The 15,725-nt window shown below is 37.1% G+C and overlaps 1 protein-coding gene across 2 annotated transcripts in view; it reads right to left on the reverse strand.

Annotated features, from left to right (window-relative positions):
• The window catches only part of PCYT1A (phosphate cytidylyltransferase 1A, choline), a 39,398-nt gene extending 23,762 nt beyond the window's left edge, over nt 1-15,636 (reverse strand). For both annotated transcript variants that reach the window (XM_045519849.2, XM_010959323.3), the window contains exon 1: nt 14,005-15,636. The gene's annotated coding sequence lies outside the window, so the exon portion shown is untranslated. The remainder of the gene's footprint in view (nt 1-14,004) is intronic.
• Nucleotides 15,637-15,725: the final 89 nt, after the last annotated feature.

The following is a 15,725-nucleotide window of genomic DNA, read 5'->3' on the forward strand; positions in this document are numbered from 1 at the left end:
AATTTACTACTCCCATCTCACTGGTCTGAGAGGCCTACTATGAATGCCTAATCAGTCCAATTAGTGACCTTTTCTAATTTGCATACAACAGAACTTTGCTGCTAGTATCTGTTAAATTCTGAGTAGGCAGACAAAATCCATTATAAGAAATATAATCAGCTATCTGGTGTCAGGTAGCTCAAGGTCAGAAAGTCAATAACACTGAGTACTTATTGTGTAAAATGTATTAACACATTATTTTTTAAGTATAAGCTATCTTCTCAAGAAGTCTTCAACCAAGGTGAGGAAATCATGCTTATGATATAAAAATGCTCCTTAGTAGATAAACAAGATTATACTGTATAGCACAGGGAAATACATACAAGATCTTGTGGTAGCTCACAGCGGAAAAAAAAAATGTCACAATGAATATATGTATGTTCATGTATAACTGAAAAATTGTGCTCTACACTGGAATTTGACACAACACTGTAAAATGACTATAACTCAAAAAAAAAATGTTTTAAAAACAATGCTCCTTAGGATTCTAAACCATTGGAGGAAAATTTGTTTAGGAATAGGATTATTTACATAGTTTCGAAGTATCTTTCCTTCAGTGACTTATTAATTACAATGTGAAAAGAGTTACCTTTAAAGTGAAAAAAAAATCTTAGCTAAGTAATTAAAGTTAATTAACATCACTAATAATGCCTCCTGATGTGAGGCACTGAGGACACATTACCTGCCAAAAATGCATAACCTATATAGATTTATGAGGAATAATCAGACAAACCTCAACTGAAGGATGTCCTACAAAACAATAAGCCTGTATTCTTCAATGTCAATCATGAAAAATAATGAAAGGCTGAGGAACTGTTCCAGGTTAAAAGAGACCAAAGAAATAACACCTAGATGTACTGCATAATTCCAGATTGGGGGAGAAATTGCTATAAATGATAGTTATTAGGACAATCAGTAAAATTTGAATACGGACTGTGTGTTGGATAATATGCATCAATATAATATAAACTTCTCAAATTTGATAACTACATTGTTATATAAAAGACTGTCCTTGTTTTTAAAGATAAATGTTGAAGTATTAAGGGATGAAAGGTTACGATCTCTCCAAATTACCCTCAGGGGGAAAAAAAGGAAAGAAAAAGAAAAATGTGTATATTACATGTAAAAAGGCAAAGCAAATTTGGCAAAATGTCATCAGTGTATGAATCTAAGTGGGGCATGAAGGAATTCCTTTAAATATCCTTGCAACTTTTCTAAAAGGCTTTACTTTTTTTTTTCAAAGTAAAAAGTTTAATTTTTTAAATTCTCAAAAACAATTCTACACAGATAGGCCCTCATCAAAGTTGTCTTTTGGGGTCTCTGGAAACAGATTCCCCCTCCTTCCTAACTCTATGAATCAGTGTAGATAATACATATATTCCAAGAAGTATGTTTTAATAATCGGTATGTCTTGCAAGGAATTACATAATAACAGCAACATTCATAATAATACCCATCTTTTGTGTCAGTATTTAGCAGTGCCAGGCACTGTGCTCGGTACTTTATATACATTAGTCTCATTTGACTCATATAACCTGAGAAGCAGGTGTTTTTAGTCACAATTTTCAAGTGAGAAAACTAAGGATCAGGGAAGTTAAGCAACCTATCCAGAGATCAGCTAGTAAGTGGGTGGGAGAGCCAGGATTTAAATCTAGACTAGTCTAATTCCAAAGTCCTTACCACTATATTCTGCTGTCTCCCAGAAATCCAAGATTTTTTAAAAGAAGCTGTCTCATTACTACTGCTGTTTCCTTTAATCAAGAACATTCTTTCTATGGCATGGGTCCCTTAAGTTTTTGCAAACTTAAGTCAGACCAGCCTAACTGACCAGTGGAATAAAAGGTTACAGTCACTTAAAGACAAACAAGGTTCCAGGACAAATCAAAGAGAACTGACGTGGCTGTTGGCCTGCTTCCAAGGCTGCCTGATTTGTCAGCGGTACGAATATGCAGATCTTTCCTATTGGATAGTTTTGCTAGACTTTCTTGATATGCTTCCAACTTAAGCAATAAAGAATTCTTTCATTCTCTGCTCCTCCCTCTTCTGACATTACAAATAGGTGGTGCTTAAATTATCTGTACTTTTCATTCATGATACAGAACAGAGTTTTAAGGGTGCCATAATACATCAAGGGGGAAATGTCATATCATATTCTCACCAGTCATTTTCCATGACTTCAAGTTAAAATTCCTTCAAGTTTAATAGAAAAATACTTCACACATCTAAAGACATGTCTAGCAACTTCTCAGAAGTCTTTGCTCTGTGTATGGGTTGGGTCGGGGAGAGGATATATGTGCTATAATATTTTTACAGCTTTATTGAATGAGACATAATTGACACAGAATAAAGTGTGTATTTTAAAGCATGTAATTTAATGAGTATTAACATATCCATATACCTGTGAAATCATCAAAATTAAGATAATGAACAAGTCTCTCACTTTCAAGTTTCCTCATGCCACTTTGTAATCCATCTCTTCTCCCCACTCTGACTTTGCTTTGCTTTTTTGTTTGTTTTGTTTTGTTTATGTTGTGGTAAAATATACATAATATAAATTTTGCTTTGCTGTTTAACTGCTTATTTCTTGAAGTATTGAACCATCTTGTTGTACGATTCAACTTAACCAGCCAAACACATGGTACATATCATCATACTAGAAAGAAGCAAAGGCTCTAAATACTGCCAGTGTGGTTTTAAAGATATTCTAAAGTCAAATTGATACTTGGGGTCACTATATATTGTTACACTGGATCTATTCTACTAGATTAAAAAAATTATAACAAAAATATAAAATATCATAGAAGACTCAAGGCAAGAGAAGCTAAAGTAAAATTCACAAAGAAAAATATCAAGGCTATTATTATTATTATTATTATTATTATTATTATTATTATTATTATTTTACAAGGCCCTTTGGTAACTAATACTAATACATTTTACCTGTATTTCAGTTAAGTATATACATTCTTCAAAATCTCTCCATCCTCCTTACATAACACCTCTAATCAAATTTCTAAAGCAGTGTTTCTCAGTATTTTTTATCCACATTCCATTTTGAGAAATGTAAAAATCTTCAACCTCACTCCATTTGCATAGTGTAGTGATTAAAAAGAGGTCAGACTCTAAAATCAGATTATCTACGTATGAATCCCATTTCTACCACTTTCTAGTCAAGAAAATTTGGACAAATTCCTCACTCTCTCCAAGTCTTAGTTTCAACATCTAACAAATGAGGTTTAAATGGAATAATCCATGTAGCACTATTAATTGACTGTAAGTGTGTGGGTTTATTTCTGGGCTCTCTGTTCTGTTCCACTGATCCATATGTTTGTTTTTGTGCCAATATCACACTGTCTTGATTACTATAGCTCTATAGTACTTTCTGAAATCTGGGAGGGTTAATCCTCCAGCTTCATTCTTTTTCTTCAGTATTGCTTTGGCAATTCTGGGTCTGTGATTACATATAAATTTTAGGATTATTTGTCTTAGTTCTGTGAAAAATGTCCTGGGTATTTTGATAGGGATTGCATTAAATCTGTAGATTGCATTGGGTAGTATGGCAATTTTAACTATATTAATTATTCCAATCCATGAGCATGGGATATCTTTCCATTTCTTCAAACCTCAGTTTATCTTTTTGTTTGCTCTAATTTGTTAAAATAATTTCAAATCTTGACTGCCACCTATCATATTAGCTATCACTGTTTTATGTAATCTATAAAATTGAAAGCATGGTTTTTATGTCTCCATCCAAGTAAGTGCTGAAAATAATGATCTGGATAGATATGTCACCACACACCAGTGTGACATACTACTAGAACTCTCTCTCTTCACTGAGATCCACTCTTAATACTCTAGCTTAGTACAATGTATAACACAGCATAGTTTATCTTTAGAAAATAGAATAGAAAAATATATTTAGAATTCTTAATGATTTTTCAATCAGATGTAGACCTGTCTCATTGTACTATTACATAATCCACATTTCTCTATTACAGTCCCAAAAACTATGATGATAATAGTGATGATAAAAATTATAGCTAACACTTACAGAGTACTTCCTATGTGCCAGGAAGTTATAAACCTTATGCATATATTAAATAATTTAATTCTCACGTCAATCTTATGAGGTAGATTAGCCCTATTTTGCAGATGAAGCAATTGAGGAACAGCTGGATTAAATGACTTGACTGAGGTCACACACACAGGACAGGGCAAAAACAGGATTTGAACCAAGGCATTCTGGCTCTAGGGTCTATGCGCTTAACAACATCACTATGCTGCCCAGTATATAAAGTGGTCACACATGAACTTAAAACAAAATCACTTAACGCACTCTGGCCATGGGCTACACTGTGCCAGGCAGGAATCTAATTTCATCCTTCATAAAGCATGGGCTCCTCCTCATTGGGCATATCCCTGGCAGACTACTCAGGAACTCCAGGGGCTTATTTTAGTTTGGGCCCAAGTAGAAGGGTAGAGGGGGCACTAGACCAGGAATAATATCATATAAACTGGGACTTAATTCTCACTCCTCCCATTACCCTAACTCGAAGTTAAGGTAAGTATCTTGACTCTAAGAGTTTCTTCATGTGATTAAGGAAGGTACTAAATAAAACATACTTAATTCTTAAGTCATGGTAAGAAGCAAATGAGAAATTACAATATATAAACTTTCTAGGGTGGGAAAGGACAGACTGGGATTTCAAAATGTAGAATAGATAAACCTGATTATACTGTATACCACAGGGAAATATATACAAGATCTTGTGGTAGCTCACAGCGAAAAAAAAATGTATGTTCATGTATAACTGAAAAATTGTGCTCTACACTGGAAATTGACACAACATTGTAAAATGACTATAACTCAATAAAAAATGTTTAAAAAAATAAAACCATTAACTCAAAGAAAAAAATTATTAAAGTCAAGGGGAGAAGAATGAGGGTTTGGTCCTGGCTCTGCCCCTTGCTAGCCATGAAACTTCCAGCAATCATTACACTGAGTCTATTTCATTATCTGCTTAAGAGGTCAGCTGGGAGAATTTTTAAATATGATAATGCGTGTGAAAATACATGTATAAAAGTTAATGTGCCAAATGAATGTAAAATATGGTATTATTATTAGACCTCTTAATCATGGAAGAAAATTCATGCAAGATGCAAAATCTGCTCCCAGAATTTGAAAAATTGGCCATATTCAGCAAAGAATAATCTCACTCCTTAATTACTGATGATAAATCTAGATACTTTAAAAATTAGGTAAAATAGGAAGCTTATAGACCAGAGAGTCTCACACCTAATTCTCATCTAAAATGAAAATCTGGGGCCAAAATATACACAAAAAATAATAATAAAAAAATAAAAACTTTCTGATGTTGTTTGTCTTCCCACTGTTCAATTCTCCTGCTCTGAAAAGAACCCATTTTCAAATGGAGACTCAGTCTCATTTGGTCTGTGTGAGCCTCACCCTTAGCCATAGCATCAGATGGTATATGCCAAACCTGAATCAATCAGTCATCACTCTCCCAGGCCACAGACTAGGGGAGGAGGGAGGTGGGAGAGGCAGTGATAAATGACCTAAGATCATATAATCAGAGTGAATTTTAGGACTCGCCAGATGGGAATGCTTGGACAAATAGTATCACTTCTTTCTTCGTGGATTCAAACCTGGAGACATGATTCTAGGAACCATCCTGTGACAATCTAGTAGTCATACTATAACCAGGGAGAGGGCCTTTTCTAAAAGCGTCAACACAGAGAAAGCAATGATGGAGAGAAGCCAGATCCTGAGCTGTCTAATTGTACCAACTAATACATTCCTTTTCTGCTTAAACTCAGTTAAGCTGGGTTTCTTATCACCTGGAACAACAAAATCATAATTGATGCATTCAGTACCTGGCAATGAGCCTCGGCACACAGTAGGTGCTTAGTAACTATTTAAATAAATGTAGTAAGTAAAAAATACTCCTTTGACATTTTGAAAAGCACTGTAGTTACACACATTAGAGTTTTGTTTTGATGGAAAGAGATCAAGTACTTGCCAATTTATAAGTGTATCAAAGAAGGCACAACAAAGCTCTCATCCTGTCAAAAGTATTTTTCCTTATCTGCTCATGTACCGTTCTTCTATTTTCCAAAGATGACTTTTGTGTTGTATATTGTATTTTACATTATACTTTAAACTGAACATTACACATCAGACTTAAACTGAAGTCTTAAGATCCTTTGGATTTACAACAAACATACCTAATATTTTTGGGGTTTTACTGTAAAATACTTCTATATTTTCTCCACTTTCTTAGGAGATGGAAAACACGAAGATCATTGACCTTCCATAACAATAACCTTAGAAGAGTTTAGAAATTATAAAGAGATTAACTCTCACACATTTCCTCTAGAACTACTACTAATTTTTAAATTTGACTTTATAGGTCTCTCAAATTTTTTCATTTTTCACTGGTAGACCATCCCCAAGTTTCTCAAATCTACTAACTTATGCACCATGAAAGTATATAGAAAAATTTAATAATTAGTGACTAAACTGATGAAAAAAGTTACCCCCTCCCCTCCATTTCCCTAAATTTCCAATAGATGGCTGCTGGGACACAACAAATTTGCTAGTGAGAAAAGGCATGTGGGAGGATGAGGGCATACTGAGGACAGCAAATGCATGTTGGCTTTTTAGTTCATTATACTGGAACTTAGCTTTACTCAAAACCACACCCACCTTTACAATACTCACAATTGCCCAGTAACCACTGAATACCTCCAACAGTGAGGAACAATACTTTCCAAACTCTCCATTTATAACTGCACCTCCGTAATCAACCAACACTATTCAAGTAAAAGTGAAAGACGGCCCTGGAAAAGGAGGAGGCTTTAAGTATCTACATTCCAAAGGGAAAACATACATACACACACACACTGGGTGCCTTAATATCTGTTTGTCCAGTGGGTAACAGGGTTGGGAAAAGATGGCATCTCCTCAGAGCCAATACAGTACAAGATCAAAATGGGGATGGAAAGCAGGAGATTGACTAATAATTTGCAGATGGTTCCTGGCTTCCAGCAATAGTACCCACATGAATTAAGCTGGAATGAGTCAGAATGAAAGCAGTTGGAGGTAGAATACAGAGTCTCCCTCATGAGCCCACTGGGGTGGGCCAAAAGTCCCTGTCTCCTTAGCAGTTTATCCTCCCCAGAAGGTTCTATGTCAAAAGAAGCTATAACAAAAGAGAGAAAAAGGGAGCTGGCAGCCAGAATGCAGCATTTGTAAGGCCTGATCTTTCCAACACTGCTACATATTCAGTCTCTAGATAAGTCACCTTATCCTGGTCACTCAAATTCCCCCATTCAAGCACAAATTCTAAATATGGACATAAATGCTCACAGTACCATCACCACCACCACCACTACCCTGCCTATTAAGTGCCTTAGTGTCTCCACTTCTGCTGACTCACCTCCCAGTACACACTGCTTGCCTTGTTCTTCAGTGCTCCAATAGATGCCTGCTTGGATGCATCAACTTTGCTACTAAGGAAGTACACAGAAGTGGAAATAATATGTGTGAGCGGGGAGGGATGGCAATGAGGAGATAGAGAGGATAAATCTAATCAAGTGTTTTTCCAATATGAATGTCTAGGAGACAAAATCTGAGTGTGGAGTGCATATGCTTGTGTTTTAAAGATGAAAGCTTCCTAAAAGTGCAGTTTTAGAAACTCCCACCCAATCCCTTCTATTCTACTTCCTTATTGCTGGTAGATCTAGTAAACACCCCAGGATGAAAGAGGAGGTGGACTCTGCTTCCAAAGGTATGCCACAACCTAAATAGCAGAAGTTGCAATCGTATATACTCTTCAAGTTTCAAAAATCTAATTCAGATTTGACTGAGTACTACAGGGAACTATCTGTAAAAAGAGGACACATGAATTTTTCCTTTGCATTCTATTCCTGTTCCCCCGTCTCTAGGCCTACAATTATCCTCCTCGGTAGAACCTATGATCAGTAATTTTCTACTGGCATACCAATGCCAAGTTCCAAAGCTGAGTGAGCAAACATATTTCATATTTGGGATCTTTACTTGCTTCTACCATTGCGGAGCTTAAAATAGTAGTGCTCTAAGAAGCAAGCTCCGTGAATTCCTGGGTTAAAGTGCATCAAATACTCTTGGCATTAATCATGTCATCTGCTGTACACTCAGGCCTTCCCACAGATAACAGTTCAGTCATATTACCCCTTGTGTAAAGAACTTTGAAGCTTGAGGGAAGGTATGTGGGGAGGAGGGATTAGATTCAAGAAGCAGCAGAACCCCTAGAGCAGGGGTCAGCAAATCACACCTCACAGGCCAAAATTGGCTCACTGCCTGTTTTTGTAATTAAAGTTTTATTGGAACACAGTCATGCTCATTCACTGATGTACTGTCTATAGTTGCTTTTGTGCTACAACTGCAGAGCTGAGTAGTTGCAACAGAGTGTATGACCTGCAAAGCCTAATAGTTACCATTGGGCCCTTTACCTAAGAAGTTTGTCATCTCTATTGTAGATGAAGGCAGGATCAGTTTTATCAATAATTTGGTAGTGAATTCTACGCAGATTAAGCAAACAGTTCTAAAATGGAGGACAGTGCTAGGAATACGATTATTTCAAGAAACTGTACTGTAACTTTCTAATACAGGATTACTGCAGTTTATGCAACTAACCTGTATATATCATCACACCATATAGAATAAGTCAAAAGAATGCCTGATTTGGGAAGCTAAATGTAAAGGTGAATTTCACAACACGACCTGCACTGATAGATTAGTGTTAAACCAAAGCTCACATTATTCCTCAATATTTGAGACCAGAAGATTGCCACATCTAAGACCTCAGCTTTGAACTTGATCTCTTCCCTCTAATTTCTTGAGAGAAATCTTACTCAGCACACATCGAGTGGGCACTTATTCTGTGCCAGACCCTGGGTTAGTCCTGGACCAAAGTAAAGCTTATACTTGGTCCCGGCCACAGAGTAGGATATTTCAGGAAAAAGATTATCCTAAAAACCACAAGAGACACTAGCAACAGCTTTTACAGTTGAATGATTTTGCCACTACTGTACCAGAAAATTCAGTGAATAAATCCTGTGTTTAGATTTTGCTCTTTGTAGAGTGGATTATGGAACTTAGAACTCTAAGGCAGTGTCTATGATAGATTCAGGGAGTCTCGGATTTAGACCCCCCAAAAAAAGTATCTTTTTTTTCACATACCTCTGGCAAATTCACCATTTCTTCAAATATGAACATAAGCAACAACAGTAATAGCAGATTTAGTAGAATAAACTTCATCACCAATAGAAATCATAGGTATTTTCATGTACTGTTACACTTGTTACATGTATCTTGAAATATTGTTTAAACACATGATCACTTTAAAATTATCAAAATCACAAGACCCATTAATAGACAGTAAACATTATTTACTATGTTAATAAAAAGCACATGTGCTCTAACATATTTTTAAAAGTTTGATAACTATATTTCAACCTAATTTGTTTCCTTTATAATTCTATGTTTTGTTTTGTTTTTTTGCTTATAGAAACATTATTTCTAAATTGGGAGTTTGAGATTTGCAGATACTGGATAGTATATATAAAATAGATAAACAAGTTTATATTGTATAGCACAGGGAACTATATTCGATATCTCGTAGTAGCTTATGGTGAAAAAGAATATGAAAACAAATATATGTACATTCATGTATGACTGAAGCATTGTTCTGTACACCAGAAATTGACACAACATTGTAAACTGACTATACTTCAATTTTTAAAATGTAAAAATAAATAAATAAATAGATAACAAATAATAAAATAAAAGAAAATAGAAACATTATTCCAAAAAAGGAGTCCACAAGGTTTCACCATACTGCCAAAGCAGTCCATGGCACTGCTTTAGGACCAAAAAAATAAACAATCAATCACATCTGAGGTAATTCTCTGTTTTCTGTTAAATGCCATACACTCATTTTGTTCCCTAATACAGAACAAAGACCATAAGTCACTATTTTTAGCAGCCCTCACTTCAAACTGGTTTGCAAATAGTTGTGATTGTGATACAACAGCCTAGCAGATCCATGGGTTCCCCTGGTTCATTGGCAGTCATTCTAGTCCAAACATAGAAAGCTTCAAACTAACACAATTTTCAACCAGAGAGTTACCAAAAGAAAAGAGAGAAAAAGGGCCAAAACAAAATGAAAAAACAAAACAAAACCCTGCTCTACATCTATCTACTAATCTGTTTTGCAAACAGTAAAATACAGGCAATTCAATATTTATATTAATGAGATAATGTATGTAAACAAACCTAACACAGTGCCAAATATATATTAGAGACTCATGATTTTTTTTCTTCTAGAATGGCACTGGGGCATATACTGCAAAATAGAATATGTAAAAATGTATATTCCCTGAATTTACTGACTGAATTATAGAAGAAGGGAGTTAGGATTTAAATTTCGCTACAAATCATTCAAAAACAATTAACAAAACAAATCACACTATAAACACGTGTCCAAGTACCCATTTGACAGGAATATTGTGAAAAGAAAAGTTTAGGACTAGCAACAGAAAGGTTTAAGTTTAGGAAGAGAAAGTGCTAGAAGTTACCCTGTGGGCAAATAAGCAGAAGGGTTGAGCCTAGAGCCCTGATCTCACTCTCTCCTTCCTTAATCATATTGTCTTTAAGGTGACTTATGTAGAGATAGCATAAGTAAAAGATGTAGAAGCATCCACAATCTTGAGCAAAAAGAAATTTTCATAGTCCAGTGAAGACTGGGAAGTACTCTGACTTCAGGGTTTCTCTAACTGAAAAAATTTCCTAAAACTTGTGACTTTCAGAAAAATGTATTCTTTCCAATCTATTTTAAGGTAACACAAACGTTAGTGTAAGAAAGACCTATTTCTGTATGATTCAGTTGGGAGAATTATCTTTATGAGTAGAAAAGCCAAGAGATCTGGCTTCAGATCAGAGTTATGCAAATACTTGGAAAGAAAAGCATTAGAAAATTGCAAGTTTTAGTAGGTATTTTGTCCTTATGCATCTTTAATAACAAGAGCAAATTATTATGCTTGCTTTTTCAATGAATATTTCATAAATTAATACTCATCAGAATTTACAACTGAAGAGGCTATTCAGCTCCCAAGGGGAATGATGCCTAATCTAAAGATTAGACAGTTCCATAGGAAAATTATAAATGAGGTCAGGTCGCTTACAAAAGCCAGGAGATTGTATACTGAATTTGGTGAGTGGGTATTTATTTCAGATTATTAAAGGGCTATTAAACCAGAAGAACAGTTACCTATGCCATAGTTAGAAAATCTAAAGCAAGAGAAAACAGTAATTCTTCCTATAGTCACAGAATGAGTCAGTGTTAACATCAGATAAAGTAACCTGGGACTTCTGAATGACTAGATCATTCTCCTTAAGGGCTTCATCTGACTAGATCATTCTCCTTAAGGGATCATATATCCAGTGAGGAGGCACTCAAGAAAAATAAAACTTCACCTATTTATGGGAGGAGAAATCACAGGCTAAGGAAAGAATTACATTCACTCTTTATCAATCAGGCCATTTATACTGGTTTTCAAATGGAACTTGCAAGCAGGGTAGATCAAAAAGAATCATTTCATTCAGCAAACACAAATGACCCCAGAGGCAGTGCTGCAGTCCCCAAGCCTAAATGTCTTCCCTTCTGTGGTTAGTTACCCTGGAGCATTATATTCCATTCTAGGAGCAAATTCTTCAGTAGCTCCTTTTAGGTATGTAGAATATAAGCCAAATAAATATCTAATGTTCTAGAAAATGGTGTAACTAGCCATTTTTTAGCTAAACAAAGGCTATCCCTAACCATTCCCAACTCATTCCCATTCAAGAATCTTTCTGAGGGGGTAGGAGTGTAGCTCAGTGGTAGAGCATGTGCTTAGCATGTGGGAGGTCCTGGGTTCAATCCCCGATACCTCCATTAAAAAAAAAAAAGTTATGCTCTACACTGGAATTTGACACAACATTGTAAAAGGACTATAACTCAATAAAAAAATTTTTTTTAAAAAGCATCTTTCTGAACTGTCTTATCCTATCACAAATTATAGAGGGTGGGGACGACTATTAGGTAATCAGATAAATACACTGTATGATAAGTTAAAATTGCCTCAAGCTTCTTCTATTAGATATATTTTCTATTAGATATATTTTTTAAAACATTGGGTGACAAAATCAGCACACTCCACAAAAGGCTGTAAGAAAGGAGGAAGTAGTGAAACTCACTTTAGTTCATTTCATCTGCATCACTAATAGCCCTCATGAACGAGAATCAGTAGGAAACAAAACCAACAGCTAAAATATCATTTGAATTATCTACAGCATGGTATCATTCCCAGTGTGCCAGTCTTGGCCTCCAGTGCACAAATCATTGAGTTGGACAGCTAAATACATCTCCCTTGTGGAATTCCAGTCACCACTGTTGACCATCCCAGATCATCCTTTCTTCCCCATAATGATTATCTATTTACCACTGATTACTGCAACAAACTCCATTCTCAACTAGTATCTTTTTACTAGCAATTCTCTGTAGTTGCAGAATCACTGAATATCAAGATTTAAAAGGACCCTGAAGGTCATATCTTCCTACTCCCACTCTACTTTTCTGTCTCTATCTTCAGTTCCCTTCCAGAGCCTTGTTTCTACCCTTTTCAAAGCTTCCCCCTTCCTTAGTAATCTATTCTTAGCAGTTTTTCCCATCACAAACCCCTATATCCTCACTGCCTTTATAAATATCACTGTACCTATTTCAAGATATAAGTATTGGTTCTCCCAACTGAGAACTTGAGTTTCAGTCCTCAGTCATATCTAGTCCCCTCAGTTATATCTGGGACACCTTCTCCAGTGAAGTCAATCTGATGGAGCCTGTGTCCCAGCCCCAGATCCAGTTTTCACAACTGTGTATTTTGAAGCAGTCCCCTAATTACAGGGTCATGGCATTTTAAACTAGAAAGAAGACTCAGAAATAATCTGGTCCGATGTTTTTCCAACTTTTTTTTTTACTACATTTCATTTCATACATTTTAAGATACAAGAAATCCACTTCACATCTTAACGGCATACATACATAACTGAAATACATTTCATGAAACTATATTTATCTTTACTATGTAAACACACTGAAAGTTTCTATTCTATTCCTTTTTTTTTTTTTTTAAGTTCAGGTGCCATCCACTAAATGGATTTCACAACCCAACAACAGGATGGAACCCATAGCTTAGAAAACAATCTCGTTCAAACTTCCCATTCACATTGAAGATAATGTAGCTCAGTGATGAAGTAAATCTCCCAGCCACAAGAAGTTTGCTCATAAAATTAAACTTGGGTCTGTCTGGTGAGTCCCAGACCAATGTTCTTCCCACTAAAGACCTTCTCCACTCAGTCACCACACCCCTTACCCAAACACAACCCTACAGTACCCTGTCCAGCCACTGTACCGCACTGTTCTTCAAGTCAGCCCCTCAAAGTTACTGCTCGTTGGTCAGTCTCCCCGAAGCCGCTGCTTCATGCTCCCTTAGGTCACAGTCCCCTCACAGTTACAATTATCCATTGGTCAGTCTCCTCCGAGTCGTTGGCCCTTGGTCACAGTCTCCTGCAGTCACTGCTTCATATTTCCTCGGTCATAGTCCCCTCGCAGCCTCTTCCTCGTGTTCTCCGAGGTCAGAGTCCCTTCACATTCACTGCTCCTGGGTCGCAGACCCCTCGCAAGCAGCTACGTCTCTGTCACAGTCCCCTGTTGTCAATGCCCCTGGGTCACAGTAGTCTCGCAGCCCCTGCCTCACACTCCCCTTGCTGACACTGACCCACTCTTCTTTCAGTTAGCTTCCCCGCGGTGCCAGCCCCACAGTTTCTCCTCTCAGAGCCGCAAGGACATGCACAGACCGGGTGCCTACCTGCAGCTCACGCTTCCTCGGCCCGAGTCCCGTCGGGTTTCTCCTGGGTGCCGCGTCACGGACAAGGGAAGTTGGGGAGGTTGCGGGGAGACGCCCGGGAAAGGCAGCGGACGGAACCGCGAGCCGGAAGTCCCGCCTACTGCCCGCCCTTTTGTCACTCCGACCACGACTTCTTCCTGAAAACCAAGACACCTGACACAGTAGTTCCGCCTCCATAGAAGCCGCGGGGACGGAGAGACTGAGCCGAAATCGCCAGAGACAGAAGATAAAATGGTAAAAAGTCCATCTCCCTGCGGAACTCGAGTATGCGGAGAAGATACGGCCGTATCTTGTAATGAAATACGATGTTACTTGTCACGCGTGCTCGCCGGCAATCCGTGAAGAAGCGTTGGGTCGATGGCTCTCCTTTTGCCCAGCTCCGTGCTCGGTCCCTCCCAGGCTGACTTTTCTGTCTTGGTCCTTCCCGCTCCATCCCCAGCGCCTGCTGTGGTGCCAGGCACTCGTACCAGGACATTGACAACGCAGATGGCTGTGACGCCTTCCATCCAAGACACCCCCTACCCTACCCTATGGTCTGCGACTGCTTCACACAGACTTTCCCCTACTTAATGATGTAAAGAGAATTCACGTCCGCCAACCAAGTTCTGTGAAAACCTGCATCTGGCCCAAACGCCTCTTCCTATTATTTCTAACCTAGGTTGGCTCACCAAGGAATCAACTGGGGGGTTAGCTGAGAAGGAACAGATTCAAGGGAGGCCACTGGTAGGCAATCACATGGCAAGATTTCTGATGAAGAGAAGTTTCCCCTTGCTAGAATGAATCTTTGCAGGGGTCCCTTTTGATTCTATAGATGTAAAGCAAGTAAATTACAATGTTATGGAAAAGGTATGTAAAAGAATTTTTTAATGTATTATTTTTGTCTACATGCTTGACCTGAAAGTGGCTGGGAAGAAAGTGTGGGTAAACAAGCATCTACTGAGAAGCCTCCAGGGAGAAAAAAAAAATGTAAATTGTGACCCTTCCCTTTTGAGTTTCACATAGTTATTTGAAAATTGCAGATAGATTAAAGTGCTCCAAATAAGGACAGCTAGCTGGAAAAGACACCAGAAACTCTAAGGGAAACAGCACTACAAAGATGGAGTTGGGATAGTAACAACATAATCTTTGAGAGTCTAAAAGGAAGGTTAATTTCATATACAGCTTGGAAACTCTCAGACCCTGACACTGGGCAAAGCCTGGAGAAAAGAATGCATGTGTAACAAGTGGTGGAAACTATGTCAAGGTGTCAAGAACGGAGCAAAAACACTGGGTAAAAGGATAAAGGCAATAATTTAAAATGCAAGAGAAAAATTTTATGCACAAATAAATTGGCCTCAGTGTTATTTATAATAATGAAAAATTAGAAATAACCAGTCCCTCAATAAGGAGATGGCAAAAATAACCAATGTTATATAACCTGAAGGAATAAATACAACTATTAAATTATGCTTATGAAAATTAGAATGCAGACAAAATTATGACATAAAACTGCACATGACATTATGAGAAGTGAAAAATCAGGTTACAAAAGTATATATGTGATTTTTTTTAAACACTGCAAATTAAAAAAAACAAAACACTGGTACAAAATATACCAAAATATTTAGTTGGTTATGTTTGAACAATTGAATTAAAGATTTTCCCGACTTTTTTTCTACCTTCCAAATGTAATAACATAGTAT

The sequence above is a fragment of the Camelus bactrianus genome, chromosome 1 (assembly GCF_048773025.1).
Source record: "Camelus bactrianus isolate YW-2024 breed Bactrian camel chromosome 1, ASM4877302v1, whole genome shotgun sequence".
In the NCBI taxonomy this organism is placed as follows: domain Eukaryota; kingdom Metazoa; phylum Chordata; class Mammalia; order Artiodactyla; family Camelidae; genus Camelus; species Camelus bactrianus.